Source organism: Berghia stephanieae, chromosome 6 (assembly GCF_034508935.2).
Source record: "Berghia stephanieae isolate SIO BIC M18660-M18661 chromosome 6, UCSD_Bste_1.3, whole genome shotgun sequence".
In the NCBI taxonomy this organism is placed as follows: domain Eukaryota; kingdom Metazoa; phylum Mollusca; class Gastropoda; order Nudibranchia; family Aeolidiidae; genus Berghia; species Berghia stephanieae.
The window spans coordinates 45854974-45871840 of NC_088365.1; positions in this window are offsets into that span (position 1 = coordinate 45854974).

Sequence of the window (16867 nt, forward strand, 5' to 3'; positions counted from 1 at the left end):
AAAAAGTTACTGGGAAATCAATCAAAATCTTGCGGTCAGATAATGGCGGGGAATATAAGTCTAATGAATTTAAAGCGTTCTTGTTAGAATGTGGAATTAGACATGAGTACACCGTTCCTAAAACTCATGAACAGAACGGAGTTGCTGAAAGATTAAACAGAGTTTTGATTGAGAAGGTCCGAACCATGTTGGTTCAATCCAGGTTACCCCAAAGGTTCTGGGCTGAGGCGTTAAATACAGCTGTGCATGTTCACAACTTGAGTCCTTCAAGACAGTTAGGTGATAAGACTCCCAGGGAGCTTTATACAGGCAAAAAGACAAATGTTTCATATCTGAAAAGTTTTGGGTGCACTGCCTACATGCATATCCCAAAGGATGAAAGAAAGAAGTTAGATCCAAAATCTAGAAAGTGCATTTTTATGGGGTACGGTCAAACATCAAAAGGCTATAGGCTTTATGATACTGAGAAGAGAAGAATTATTCTAAGTAGAGATGTTATTTTCACAGAATGGAGATTTGAAGGTCTGCCAAGTAAGGAAGATGCAGCTCAGGAAAATGAATTTCAGTGTCCAATTCTTGATCTAAATTTAGAGTCTGAGACTGAAAATGATCATGAAACAAGAAACCTAGAGGGTAATGTTCATGAAACTGAAGCACAAATAAGAAGGAGTACAAGAGCTACAAAACCAGTTGAGAGATATGGAGAATGGATGTACACTAGTAGTAGTAGCAGCAGCTATGATGCTGAGCCTACAACTCTATCTGAAGCACTGCAAAGGCATGATGGTAAGCTTTGGAAAGAGGCAGCTGATAATGAGTACAATTCCCTTCTTAAAAACGGTGTATGGAAACTTGCTAAGCTTCCAGAGGGAAGAAAGGCCATAGGTTGTAGATGGGTTTTTAAAAGGAAACTGAACCCTGATGGCACTGTTCAAAGATATAAGGCTAGACTTGTGGCACAAGGTTATAGTCAAGTGTATGGAGAAGATTGTGATGACGTTTATGCTCCAGTTGCAAGGTTTGAGTCAGTCAGGGCAATCATATCTCAAGCTGTCAAGGAGAAAATGAATATTCATCAAATGGATGTTACTGCAGCATTCTTAAATCAACTTGAAGAAGATATATATATGAAACAACCTGAGGGTTATACTGAACTTGGAATGGGAGAGGATCTTGTTTGTTGTTTAAAGAAAAGTCTTTATGGACTCAAACAATCTCCAAAGTGCTGGAATGAAAAACTAGACACGTGTTTAAAGAAAATGGGATTTCAGAAAGCTGTGGATCCATGTGTCTATGTACGAGGGAAAACAAAGGGTGATAAATTCGTTATTTGCCTTTACGTTGATGATCTGATCCTTATAACCAAAGATGCAGAAGAACTTGTTCAAGTCAAAAGTGACCTTTCCAACAAGTTTGAAATGAAAGATCTTGGTGAACTGGATTACTTTCTTGGTGTTGAATTTAAAAGACAAGAGAATGGGAGCATTTGGATGGGACAAGAATCCTACACCAAACAAATACTTACCCAATTTGGCATGGAAAATTGCTCACCGACTGATACAACGGTTTGCAACAGCCAAAAGCTTACTCCTGGAAATGAAAACAGTGAAAGAGTTGATCCTCGACATTACAAGTCTGCAGTGGGTAGTCTCTTACACTTAAGCAATAGAACAAGGCCAGACATAACATATGCTGTAGGGTTGGTTGCTAGGTTCTCCTCAGACCCATGTAAGGAACACTGGGTGGAATTAAAAAGAATGTTTAGATATCTAAGGGGCATAACAAATTTTGGCCTAGTGTACTCTACTCAGATGATGTTGTTGCTTGTGTTGGTTACTCTGATGCTGACTGGGCAGGTGATACTTCTGATAGAAAATCTACTTCTGGGTTCATTTTTCTTAATTCAGAAGGGGCTGTTCAATGGGGGAGTAGGAAACAAAATTGTGTTGCACTCTCAACTGCTGAAGCTGAGTACATTGCTTACCAGCGACTCAGGAAGCAACATGGTTGAACTCTTTGATGACTCAGATCAGTACTGTTACTGATAATGAACCAACAATGGTTATTTATGAGGACTATCACAGTACAATTTGTATTGCTAATGGTAAAGGGTTAAAGAGATCCAAACACATTGATATTAAGTATCATTATGTTCAGGATAAGATTGCCCAGGGTGATATTGTGTTACAATATTGTAAAACACAGGAAATGTTAGCAGACATTCTCACAAAAGCTTTACCAAAAGACCAGTTTGTGAAACTAAGATCATTGATGGGGATATGAAAACCTATTTGAACTAAATTTGACAAGTTGAAGTTTAGGAGCTTCTACTTTACTGTATAGCTTGTTTATTGGTTACGTACTTTTAAAATGTAAAATTGATAACTCTACTGGGTGTAGATTGTTGATTTTGTTACATTTTTATATAGCAAATTGATATTTGCCGTTTTTTTAAAATTTAACTCTGGGGGAGGAAAACTATTATAAAGTTTGAGTGTTCATTATACTAATGCAAATGATCATGGGCATTGTTATTGTGAATTTGATACAAGTTGATCGTGAATTGAAATTTACGATGAGATGCTTTAGTTTATAAAGTATAGTTGTTTTTAGTTGTACAAATTCAGGGGAGTGTTGAAATATCAATGAACAATGACGTCATTAGTTTTTGTACTGCAATTATCATAGAGTTAAGTCCGTTGGTTGTTGGCATTGTCTCTCTTCTGATTAAAACGTTATGGACTTGCAAGATGTCCTTTGCCATTATTTCTTATTAAATTCTACAGTTTCCATCTGTCAAGGTCCTGGGCCCGAGTTTTGAAGCTGTCAAGATCTTGTTGTGACTTTAGTAAGGAGGGCACTATTGTATATCTTAGTTCTTCGGGGATTAATTCCGCTTCATCTGAATCTATACATTTCTTACATGTAGAGAGATCCTGGTTATGAGGTTGCCACAAAGTGATCAAGAAGACTGTAGAAACAACTTACTCTAATTTATACGTTCTTGTTTCAAACATCGTTGGGATCATGGAGAAATTCCAGATGACTGAAAACTTCCGCAACAAACACCAGCCTTTAAAAAGAGAGATACTATCAACCCATAAAACTACAGATCTGTGTCCCTTACGTTATCATGCAAACCATCATTTGGAATGCGCTCTCCCCAGATGTAAAACAAAGGCCAGCACTATCCAGTATCTGTTATTGAATAGTTCCAAACCGCTATCTAGTATCTGTTACTGAATAGTTCCAAACCGCTATCTAGTATCTGATACTGAATAGTTCCAAACCGCTATCTAGTATCTGATACTGAATCGCCACTTCGTTTAGTCATTAAGGATAGTCAGCCTCTCAAAAAAAAAAAAACCCAAAAATTACCTAAAGACAGAACTTTTTTCCAGAGCTTACGAATAGTTTCGCTCACAGACTACTCCTTAAATCTAATTTTAATTTTAAGTTTATTTTATTCCAGTTGTGACCTTAAGTACAGACTGACAATTTCCACTGTATGACTGAACTTTATTTTTTTATTTTTTATTTTTTTTTTTTTTTCTCTTTTTGTTTTTTGGTTTTTATTTGTTTTTTTTTATCTTTCGTTAGAATAAGTTACTAATGTTAGTGAATAATATTGGTGTATGTATGTGTGTGTATGTTCCTGTATGAATGTAAATGTATCTGTGATTGAGTTTGTGTGTATGTATATACGGTTGTTTCTTCATATGTATTCCCAAAATTGTCAAAGAATGAATGTTTGAATGACAATAATTATTGTAAAGCGCCGCTGAGCACTTTGGTGGAAGTTGAGCGCTCTATAAATAACATTATTATTATTATTATTATTATTATTATTATTATTATTATTATTATTATTATTATTATTATTATTATTATTATTATTAAGCACTTCGAACAAAACAAGATTTTAATTGACGTGCAACATCGTGGCTTTCGACGATAACGGCCATGCAAATAACAGTTAATTACAACCCGCATTGACTTCGTAAATATTCTTTCTAGAGCGCACGGTATCCTCAACAATGAGACTCTTGGCGCTTTAAATTACATCAACACAAAACAATATTAAAAGTACATGACATCAAAAAAGAAATGTTTTCAAGGATATCTGTACATAACAATGTGAAAGTGAATGTAAGCTTCAATTTAATAGACAAAAACAGATGAAATGGACGTTTTGGGTTTCCCCTTTATCAACAAAACAGGACGAATGAAACTCTACAGACGAATGAGATAATTTGTGGTAGTCACGTTGTTAAGATGAATAAACAAAAACATTGATGGGCAGGAAATAGTATGCTCCTTTGTAAGGAAGCACGAATTAAAATATAACATAGTAGGGGGAATTAGGCTAAAACCGTGCAAATTCGGGTTGAAAGCATGAAAATTTGCATACAGGTTACTAAGACCCATAGAAAAAATCTGATATAGAACCACTCTGGCAATCAATCATAATATATCGGTTTAAGGCCTTAGATTTTACCTATTACAGCTATATTAAACAAGGGAAATAACTGTGTAAAAATATATATTTTCTTCATATTCATTGTATTAGGGAAAATTAGGCTAAAACCGTGCACATTGGGGTTGAAATCCTGAAAATTGGCATATGGGTAGCTATGACCCGTATAAATAACACCTGATATAGAACCACTCTGGCAATTCATCATAACAGTGCGTTTTTAGCACATTTTTTTTCCTATATATCATTACTTGTCCGAGGAAATAACCACGGCAATACAATTTGCATTCTAAAACTTTAAATTCACCGGTAACCATTTACGGCTAACTGATGGTTATTTCGTGTTGTAACTAGTGGATACAAGCGGGAGAGGGAGAGAGAGAGAGAGAGAGAGAGAGAGAGAGAGAGAGAGAGAGAGAGAGAGAGAATTTTACTCATCGTACTAACCTAACTAGTAGATAAAATAGGGAGGGGGGGGGGGGAGGGGGAGAGGGAGTTAGCGGGAGAGACGGAGAGAGAGAGAGGAAGAGAGACACAGAGAGAGAGAGAGAGAGAGAGAGAGAGAGAGAGAGAGAGAGAGAGAGAATTTTACTCATTACTGTACTGACCTCACCCCCCCCCCCCCCCCCCCCCCCCAACACACACACACACACCCGCATCTACACAAGTCCGTGCAAGGCAAACCGGACCTTAAACACTTGCATCGGATGCCGATACACTCTCTCTTGCATGATCATTTGATGAGTTTTTGGGACACTTTTGACAATTCTGGAAATAAGCTCCACAGTGGTTCATGTCGATCGTCACATTTGTTGCAGGGTTCTCTTCTATAAAAGATATAATGTTAGCAAAAGCTCGACTTCTTTCAAGAACTGTGACATCATGATTATCATCAGCAGTGACATCTTTTCAAGCTTACTTTTTAAAAGTAGGGTATCGTGCATGACAAATTTTATGGTATAGATAGAATGCGCTTGGCCAAGGAGTTCACAACATTGCCATCCGGAAGTATAACGGACCAACACACAAACTCTGTGTAACCATGAACTTTTAAAGTCTGGTTAATACAGTTTAGTGAGAACAACTCACAAACGCGGATGGCAAAAACAATAATAAAGGCCTGAGTGACGTCATCTTCGAACTATCTATAGGGCGGTAGTGTGCCTCCTGAGCGACTAAATCTCATCCGGCAATAAATGACAACATATCAAAATCTTTTATAGATAACGCTATTTCACGAATATTTTCTTCCATATCTGTTGTCATTACAGAATGGAGTACTCCCGATTCCACGTTTTTACAAAAAAAAAAGCACGTTTATTATAGTCAATCTCTAATTTTGAACGTTGTCTCATTATTCTCGTGGATTGCGAATTATATTCATTCTGTGACTCCTCCAAGTCAAATGACGAAGTTTGGAATTCTTGTAGGGCAATTCTTTTAGATTTCTTTAATTCTAATCGCCCAATTTTGTTGGCATTAAATTTTACACGACAATACTTATGCCATTTAGCATCATATTGTTTTAAGCTTTCAATAATCTCATTTCTTTCTGATGAATTAAAAATATAGATACATCCAACTTGGTTTCACCACAAAGCAAAGAAATGAATTGTGCTAAATCTTCAAAAAGAGTTTCATAGCCTTGCCCTTTGTCATACCTCCTCGACTTAGAGGGACATTATAAACGGTCTGTGTCATCTTGTTGCCATATCAAACATTTGTCCCAGTCTCTGGGAGCAGTTCTTTTTGCTATTGTATGTGTATCTGAAATCATGCAAACGCATTCCTTTAATAGGCATATGCAATATTCTTTCATACCTCTCTCATCACTCTTTCTTTCGTTCTTTCTGTTAAAGACCCAGCATCAGCAGGCAAAATGTGTGCAGTGCCTTACATAAGGACACAACAGTACAAATAGAACATTCTCCCATTGTCCCTTTGCGATAAATAATGTAAAGTAAATAACTTGCCACAATACAGCATCATAGTGGTTGATGATGATAATGATGATAATTATAGCAATGTAAGTGGTATGCTGACTCTTTACTGTCATCAAGTTTGACCGAAATAGGTTTTAACTCACGTAAAATGATTATAGCAGTATTTTTGGAAAGAAAAGAAAACAGGAGGGGAGAATGAGCACTGTCCTTTGTCAACACCGGTTATCGGCATTTAATGAGCTGTGTTCTGCTAGTCTACCCTTCTGCTCGTCTACCCGTCTGCCCGTCCGTTTTAGAGTAATTGATTATAATTATTAAATCAGATGCAGAAAAAATCTCATAATTTTATAGAATATTGCTCGCTAGACGTCCTTTAAAACAAGTGAAATTGAATATTATTTACGATTAGATAATTTGTATGGTTCGTGAATCGAAAGTAAAGGGAAAGGAAAACATCCGCTTCGACGCTAAAAATAGTCACGAAGGGGAATCCAAAGGATGACGTAAAACAACCTTTGGTCGGCTTGCCTCGAATGTTTACACAATAAAAATGAAAGAAATTATTGTCGTCCATTTCAAAATTTTCTAACCTTAAAAACCTTGTATCTCAACTAATACTGATCTCTCAGAGTGGTTCTATATCATAAATCATAGGGTTTTTCATACTCTACAACATATGTAATTTTCATGCTTTCAACCCTGTTTGCACAATTCAAGGGTTTTTTGGACCTAATTCCCCCTACTAACAATAGATATGTATAAAAGGTGTGCAATCAATTAAGTCAAAAGAGAGGAGGCGGGGAGGAACTGTGTAGTGCAGTATAGACAGTGAAATATAATAACGTGTAGACTATTTTGAGGGACATACTAGTTAGGAGCCGCTTGACGATGGATATAATATATAGATAGGTAACCAACCTTAGACGGAGCCTTGTGGACGTTGCAGTGCAGGACATGCCCACAATTATTCGTGAAAAATACCATCAAATTCCGGGATAAAGTGTGGGGCATCCGACACGCATTTACTTGCATGGATCATAATCTAAGTTACGCTGTAATTGTAATCTGCAAACGTTGCCACAAGACATACGTGGGAGAAACTGGCAAGTGATTAAGCGGCAGGGACATCATCTGCCTATTGAAAACGACGAGGACAAACCTGTAGCCCACCACAACAGACTAGGAGTAGACTGGACAACAGCCAATTTTTATTGGCTAATCGCCGCCATCTTATTTAAGATGTAAGCTTATCGGATGAATCGAGAATAGAGAGATACTGACGATAAACGGGGTTTCCAGAAAACTGGCAGCGTAAACGTATATGATAAAACAGTAAACAAAATAGTGGTATCCTAGTTGAAGGACTACAACTTCACATAGGACTAATCTAATAATATTTGACGACTCAAATTGGCCGATCTGCCGAAACAGTCACCTCACCAAGCATAAAAAGCATCCAAACCCCGCTAGCGATAGATGTCAGCAGCTGACACCTCGGGTCAATGTCGTCAAAAAAGTAATGTCAGCAAACTATGCTGGCGACCGATGACTAAGTGCCCTATTCCTCCGGTAAGGACAATAGGTAGCACACCTAAGTCCCGTAGATCCTGAGAGTCGTGATAACAATAACTCAAATATAGTCCCTTCTAGACTTCTAAGCTATGTCCGGAACCTCATAATAGGTATCCCTGACCCAAACTATATCCCTGCTCTGTTCGATCTCCAACAGCACGAGAATAGCTGCATAATTTACCTAAGACAAAGGAAACAAAACTGCTGTATGACCCCAACATATGAGACAAAACCGCCTCATATGTTTATTAATGCCAAAAAAGCTAGAAAACGGCAGAAAACCGTACCATTGATAGATGACTTGCTTAGCCTATACTATCTCTGGTCCAGGGCCAAAGGCTTAGGCAGCCAGAGTCTGGAAATTATGTGGGTCATACATAAAGATTGTTTGACACTAACAATCTGGCTGATGAGGCCTAGACAGAGCCTCAGACATCTAATGTCTGGGTTGTCTAATATACAACGGCAGAAAACCGCGCCGGTGATAGGTGACTTATAGTGCACACTACCCCCCGAGCCAGGACAAAGGATTAAGCACCCAGAGTCCCGTAGGTCATTAGAGTCGTAATGACAGTCAAAAAAGGATAATCAATCCTGGACATATAAGCTATGTCCGGAACCTCACAAAAGGGTTCCATGGCATTAATAAATTATACCCATGCTCTCCACTCGTAATAGAACAAGTGTAGTAGCATAGATCTACATAATAAAACAAAAAGAAACTTTAACCATTATATAACCCACACATTTGAAACACAAAGCCGTCTCAAATGTCCTACCAATCGAAATGCCAAAAAAGCTAAAAACGGCAGAAAACCGTACCATTGATAGATGACTTGCTTAGTCTATACTATCTCTGGTCCAGTGCCAAAGGCTTAAGCAGCCAGAGTCTGGAAGTTATGTGGGTCATATAAAGATTGCTTGATACAAACAATCTGGCTGATGAGGCCTAGACAGAGCCTCAGACATCTAATGTCTGGGTTGTCTAATATACAACGGCAGAAAACCGCGCCGGTGGCAGGTGACTTATAGTGCACACTACCCCCCGAGCCAGGACAAAGGATTAAGCACCCAGAGTCCCGTAGGTCATTAGAGTCGTAATGACAGTCAAAAAAGGATAATCAATCCTGGACATATAAGCTATGTCCGGAACCTCACAAGAGGGTTCCATAATCCGGCATGTGGCACCTATGACTGCTCCAAACTCATTATCACGAGTGAAAGCAGCCCAGGTCTACTAACAAAACAAAAATTAAAAATTATGTGTGACATCCTTACAGCATCTAATTAATGAATGTTGAATCCAAGTCCCATGTATTCCCATATATATATAATAACCAGTTATCTATAAGTGTCGCCTATACATTAGGTATAATGAGCTATACTGATAAAAATGCCCCCAATCCTATAATGATAATTGATCACAAACCACATGTGTGTACCCATGTACACTCCCCCACGTTATAAACTATAATCCGTGCTTACCTCTCCCATCACTTTATATTGTCATGATGTCATAGTCATACGTAGGCAGAAAGAAAACAAATCCATACTCATATCCTGGTAACGTAAAAATACTACCATAATGTTCCAGACTGGTAGAAAGTATATCATACATAATCACTGTAATATGCCATACTAAAAGCATACTAAGAATATTAAAGAACTATCAAAGATTTATATATATATATATATATATATATATATATATATATATATATATATATATATATATTTATATATACAGTTCCAAATCCCATATTGCCATAATATCATATATTAGGCATAACGAAGAAAAAGTCTTGTATATCCCTCCGATCTGAATTACATAGTGTAAAGGCCGTCTGATCATCTAAAACATTACTTCCAACAACTTCCGATGAATGTAAACATCAACCCCTCCTGTATTTATATTTTACATTCACTTACCTCTATGTTCTTTGCCGGAAGAACTTTCAAAGTTTTTTGCTGACAAAAATAGTTGAAGTTCAAAAATCGTCAAAGTCAAAGTGAAAAAACAGTGTCACTGGATGTCGCCGTCCGACGTAAATGTAAAGGATGCACTAGCAAGTACAACCCTTATAAAACCAAGACCCAACCGTCATCACAATCACGTGATTGGGTGTACAAAAATTATTAAGACGTTTCCCGTTATCACGGCCTCCAAAGTAATGCGTCCTTTGAGACCTATTTCATTGGAGGAATATTAAGTAACGCTAAAACCAGAGCATGCTCAGTGTACCCGACGCTGAGTAAATGCTACTTGATAGGTCGAGGGACAGTTGATGAACATGAATATTAATTATATTAATCAATATTCATCCCTTCTTCTGCTTTAGGGCCATGTTACAAATCCTATCGAATGACCAAACATATGAGCTACATGTATCCCAATCTTTCATTGGATCCCTCTAAAACTGGGAGCCCCGCCCCCTGCCAGGTTCCAATCTAACCAAAGTTTGATAATACATAACCTTATATTCCCGTTAAATCTCACTACCCATGTAATATACTGTCATATTACAAGATCACAGGGGCGACAATGGACTCCACACCCTGCAAACGTCACGTTCTGACTGAGTAGAGATTCCTATCACAGTCCGTAACTAAAAACTTCCAAGAATTCAACCGACCGAGAGAATCAGTGAGCATCTCACGCATCTGACATAATCCGTTCTTGCAGTGACATAGTCAAAAAATTGTAACAGGACCGATCCTGTGACAAATAAACCTGTAATAGTCCAGGGTTGCCATCCAAGCATATTAGTATGCTATTATCCCCTGTGTACGGAATTAGTCCCGTTTTCCCAAATAACCAATCCCCGAATAATTGAATTATTTAATTCTGATCCTCCTATATTCCAAGTAATAACCAAGCCTCCTACAATATGCCTACCAATTAATGATTATATGATAAATAAAACATGTGATTGTTTCTATGTTCCATGAATTATACAAATTTATCCTGAAGCTTCTGGAGTATTTAACCACCCAGAACAGATTAAAGAATAATAGCAATTCCTGTAACTCACCAGCAATCCGCGATATAATAGAGGGGTTTCATTTATCCTATGTGTCCCCCTATCTTCAAATTACTTCCTACATAAGTACTCAAACACTATTATCAAAATGCTGAGGTTGGCAGCCCTGATAATATAGTCTTCCAGTCACCCCTAATATTGCATCAATTGAACCCCCCCCCCCCCCCCCCCCCCCCATTTCCCTTAGCTTCCTCGCCGCACCGAAACTTCATCCCTAGCGGTCCGTTGTGCAATAAACGTGCCGCCACCTCCTATTGTCAGTCTAATTGAAGTCGTGCGGTATCCCGCTTCAACGCCTCAACCGTAACTTCCCGTCGTTTGTGTGCGTGCAAAACTCCCTTATCTCCAAAGAAAAAATATCTACTAAACGATCCATGAGCCCTAAAATACATAAAAACGTATCTATTAAACTATGTACTTAAATTCTCCCTAGCTACCCCCCCCCCCCCCCCCCCCAGATAGGGCCGTACACCAGACTCCTATGTAAACAGGCCTCCAACCATAGTGCAAAACAGAAAGCCGCGTACGTATAACGACTATCAAACTGTTAAAGTAATGGGTAACTTACCAGCTCTATGGTCGACTAACAGAATACACATAAACAAATTTCTACAACAAATGCCATATAATCCATCGAAATAACTAAACTATCTAAATAGACACCATAACATCGTCGCAATAATGATAAAACTATATCAGATAAAAATCCCTATGCTCGCTCGTTGGGTAGCACTAAAAATCTCGTCTGCAATACGAGAGAGACCAAAAATGCGTGTGATCAGTTAGGCTGAAAAATTCCAAGTGATTGGTAGCTGGGAAGTTCATCACTCATATGAATTCACAATTCGACCAATTGTGTTGTAGAATAGAGAGATACTGACGATATACGGGGTTTCCAGAAAACTGGCAGCGTAAACGTATATGATAAAACAGTAAACATTGGCATTTCGGTGACAGAACAAACGCGTTGTTAGCAAATATCCTTTCTTTAAAAAATATAGCATTGTGGAGAACATAGTGCTTATTTGAGTCAATAAAAAAAATTGTACGGCGCACAACTCTACTGAAAGATTTGAAGATTAGAAATGTATTTTTTTTACATATAGATAAACAGATAACTTGATTTCCTTTTATAATTTAAAGTCAGTTTGAAAGTTCGTTGAGTCACACAGATATCATAAAATACGTACCGACGACACCAACAATCTCAAAATCAACCAATTACGTCACTGTAAAAAGTTGTCAGTTTGGCGTTTTTACGACAGGAAGAACAACCAAAAGTGGACAGATGGATTTTGACCATTGTTTTGATATTCAGTCGCCATTTTGATTTGTGAAGTATTGAAGGGTAGTGCAAGACAGTCCGAGGGTCTTTTTTACTATTAGGGTTAGCTCGAGATTGAAGGATTTTTTTTTCTATTAGGGTTAGTCACAAATCTTAGTAAAGGTGCTAGTGTGTTTGTTTTTCCATAAGTTAAGTAAAGGGGAAACATTCCGAAAGCGCCTACATCCCCAGTATTCTTTAAATTTGTATTTTCACCGTTGATCTTTTGTCAGGCGTTTATTTATTCAATTTGTCATAATTTTTTCTATAGGGTTAACTCGAGATCGGAGGATATTTTTTTTTCTATTAGGGTTAGTCATAAGTCTTAGTAAAGGTGATAGGATGTTTGTTTTTCCATAAGTTAAGTAAAGGGGAGACATTCCGAAAGCTCCTACTTCCCCAGTATAATGTATTCACTTAATGTTAATGTTGCTGCTCGAAGCTCGAAGAAATAAATAATAATATGAAATTGAATGTAAGTTTCAATTTAATTACAAAAACAGATGAAATGAACATTTCGGGTTTCCCCTTTATCAACAAAACAGGATGAATACAACTGCACAGATGAATGAGATAATGTGGTAGTGGCGTAGTTAATGTTATGATATATGTGTGTGAGTAATTGGATAGTAAATATACAGGGGACCACTTAAATGTAAAGATTACCTAGATATTAACATTGTACGGAATCACCTCAATATAAAAGCAAAAGTAGAATCTTTGTTATTGTTTACTTCCTCTTATGTAAAACCGTTAGTTGAATAAAGTTGTTGATATCATCCCAAAGTGTTATCCAGTTAATCCAAATATTTATATCGCATCAAACATCACAACAGTTAAGATGAATAAACAAAACATTGGTTGGCAGGAAATTAGTATGCTCCTTTGTAAGGAAGCACGAATTAAAATAGAATGCTAGATATTTCTAAAAGGTGCGCAATTAATTAAGTGAGAAGAGGGGAGGCGGGGAGGAACTGTGTAATGCAGTTTAGAAAGTGAAATATAAAAACGTGTAGACTGTTGTTGGAAGATAAATACAATGGAATTGAAAATCCTTTCTTAAAAAAATATAGTCTAGCCTTGTGGAGAACATTGTGCCATTTGAGGCAATAAAAAAAGAATTATACGGCGCACAACTCTACTGAAAGATTTGAAAAATAGAGTATTTTTTACAGATAGATAAACAGATAATTTGATTTCCTTTTATAATTTAAAGTCAGTTTGAAAGTTCGTTGAGTCAAACCGATATCATGAAATATGTACCGGCGACACTACCACTCTCAAAAACAACCAATTTCGACACTGTAAAAAGTTGTCAGTTTGGCGTTTGGCGTTTTTACGCAAATCGTCGCATTCGAAATAATGTATTCACTTAATTACTTTAAGGATTTGAGATCTACACTAAGTTTTCAACAGCTTTCATCTATTTATGACATCAAGTATTATTATTGCCCCTTTGATGCTTTGAATGTGATGGTTTCGGGTGGATAATAACCAGGTTTAACTTCTTTGGTAATAGATTTAAAAATAATAATAATCTAAAAAATCGAAATTCAAAACAAGAAAATATAAGTTGCATTGAAGGTAAAATAAGGTTTTAGAAAGACCTTATTAAATGTTATGAATAGTCAGGTGGCTCCGTATCGCAGTGGATAAGCTGTCAGACTCTAACCTTGAAAGTACTGGGTTCAATCCCATTGTGGAGATTTTTAAAAAAAGTTTACTTTATTGAGAAAGACATTATTTTCGTTGTTATAGTTACTAGACATATATTTAAAACCTTAAATTAATCTATTATTATTATTATATTATTATATTTTAAAAAAACAACATCGGTACCATTCAATGGGTTATCGACGTGCATTTATATGTAAACGTCGATTGTTATCATTTTATAATATTTTATCATGATCATCAGTGTATTCGTGTACCACGTCTTTGTCATTTTATTGGGTTTTTATTTTCTTCTTCTTTTTTTTTTTTTTTTTTTTTTGGTTTGTTTTTGTTGTTTTTCAAAAACTTCCTGTCCCATCATTGTTTATGTCTATTTACCTTATCTACGCCATTCACACTACACATCTCACATTCGTTCTTAGTGTCTTATTCGTCGTGTTTTGTTGATAAAGGGGAAATCAGAAACGTCCACAGTATGTCTTCGTCTATTAAATTGAGGCTTACAATTCAACACTTATCGTTATTTTTTCCTTTGAGCTTCAAGCAGAAACATTTTCATTTATCAACCAGCAGCGCCAACGGAGGTGCATAAAAATGGTGCGTTTTTGTACACCTCCAGTGGAGGTGCATAAAAACGGTGCCAAAGCCACCAAACATGATTACCAGCGTACTGTACTGTAAGGTAAGTTCTCGATCCCAGGATCGTCTTTCTACTCTGCTCACGTCTGCTACTTCAGGTTTATTTTCGCAGTTGATTTTCTTACCACAACCAGTTTTCACACACTGGCAAATATATGTTGCTGTGTCACGGGTCAGAGGCTATAGCGGCTTACACTTCATGTTGGGCCACGCAGAAAAATCAACAGATGATGTACCATGTTACACAGACAACGTTGTTTACCAATCTGCCCTCATTAAATGATGGTGGGTATAATATCGAATGAAAATAGTTCCTTCCCCGCGAAATTGCGGGCTTTTTACTAGTTACATAAAAATAAATGAACAAAATGCAGTGAGGGTGTGATGAAAGTGTGTGAATGCCATGGTCGATCAACTTGGTCATCAATCCATCCAACTATCAATCTATTATACTGCTATAACTACTACTATACTACTACTACTACTACTACTACTACTACTACTACTACTACTACTACTACTACTATTACTACTACTACTACTACTACTACTACTACTACTACTACTACTACTACTACTACTATGACGACGACTACAACAATGAGAGAGAGAGAGAGAGAGAGAGAGAGAGAGAGAGAGAAGGGGCGGGGGGATATTCTTCTCTTGCCCTCTCACCATACATGACATAGACTTGTCTACATTGTTAGATCAAAGGGATGGATGCCTCAATTTTGTACGTTCTTCCCATTTCACACATAGTTTCTACAAATACTAGATATGTGCCATCATCAGTTAGAGAGACTGATCAGCAAGTTCAAAGAGGTGAGTTTCACTCTTTGTGTCTTCTCATAAATATGTGGAATTTTGGTTGATAGTTGTGTAACATCAAAAAGAAATGTTGATCGTCTCCACAGAATTCATCAAAAATCAAAGTAGGAGAGCTTATCTTACCAACTTTTATTACGTCGATTCCCGATTGCTGGACAATACGATTTGTCATTTTACCAGCAAATTGGGAGGGGCATAGAAAAAATGATCAATTCTAATTGGTTGATTGAAGAATGTGTAGAGAGAGGTAAATGCTGGAAAAGAAGATGGGTGGGGGCGGATAGAAAAGGTTCATTCAGATTTATTTTTACTTTTCATTGTTTATTGTTTCCTTTATTAACGGAGAGCATGTGCCCGAATCATACATTATTTGCACTGTTCAGAACTGGACTGTGCGGCTTTGTGGTCTAGTGCTATGACACTCGCTTTTGGATCGGAAGGTCCTGGGTTCGAGCCTCGCTCGGTGCATAGTTGAGTCCTTGGAAAAGTCTCTTTACTCACAATATCTTACCGTACTCAGGTGTAAAATGAGTACCTGACCGTAAACAGCGTCTATGTCCGAAAAATTGTAATAAAATAGCCTCACAGGCGTCATGTCACGACCTACACGTTAAGTGTTGCTGTTGGCCAAGGACCCCTGGTAAAGCGCTTTGAGTATGTTAGTGGATATTGCGCTATATAAAAAGCTCAATTTCTTCAATTGATAAGTCCAGACATTTTTCCGGTGATCCTATACTCATTATTTTCCGTTACTCAGATTTTGTTCTCGAATTACGACATGAAATGTAATGTTGTGCCATAAATTGTAGCAACAACACAAAGCTATCACGCCCAACACTGGACCCAAGAACAGAAAACTAGTGTGAATGCACAAGTTCCCAGACTCGATCAAAGAAAGAGCTGTTCAAGTCACCAATAAAGCATAATTATTTGCTCTTATACTTTTACAGTATCCGTCAATGCCTATCGCCAGTTATTTATTCACACTGACGACGGTTGGGGTTAATTTGTTCAAATTCGTTATAAAAAGACACTATCTTTGTGAGTTCCCAATCATTGTCACTCACTCTGTCGTTGACCACACTTAATACTGCTTGAGAGAGAGAGAAAGAGAGAGAGAGAGAGAGAGAGAGATAGAGAAAGAGAGAGATAGAGAAAGAGAGAGAGAGAGAGAGATGGAGAAAGAGAGAAAGAGAGAGAGAGAGAGAGAGAGAGAGAGAGAGAGAGAGAGATTGTGCCACTCATTGCACACAATATGTGAATAATGACCTAACTATGTGTTGGCATGGAACTGTGCTTGTTTGAAATCAACAGGTCTGAAATGTTGCAATTAATTCCCACGTTCTCTTCACTTTTAATCCATTCCCTA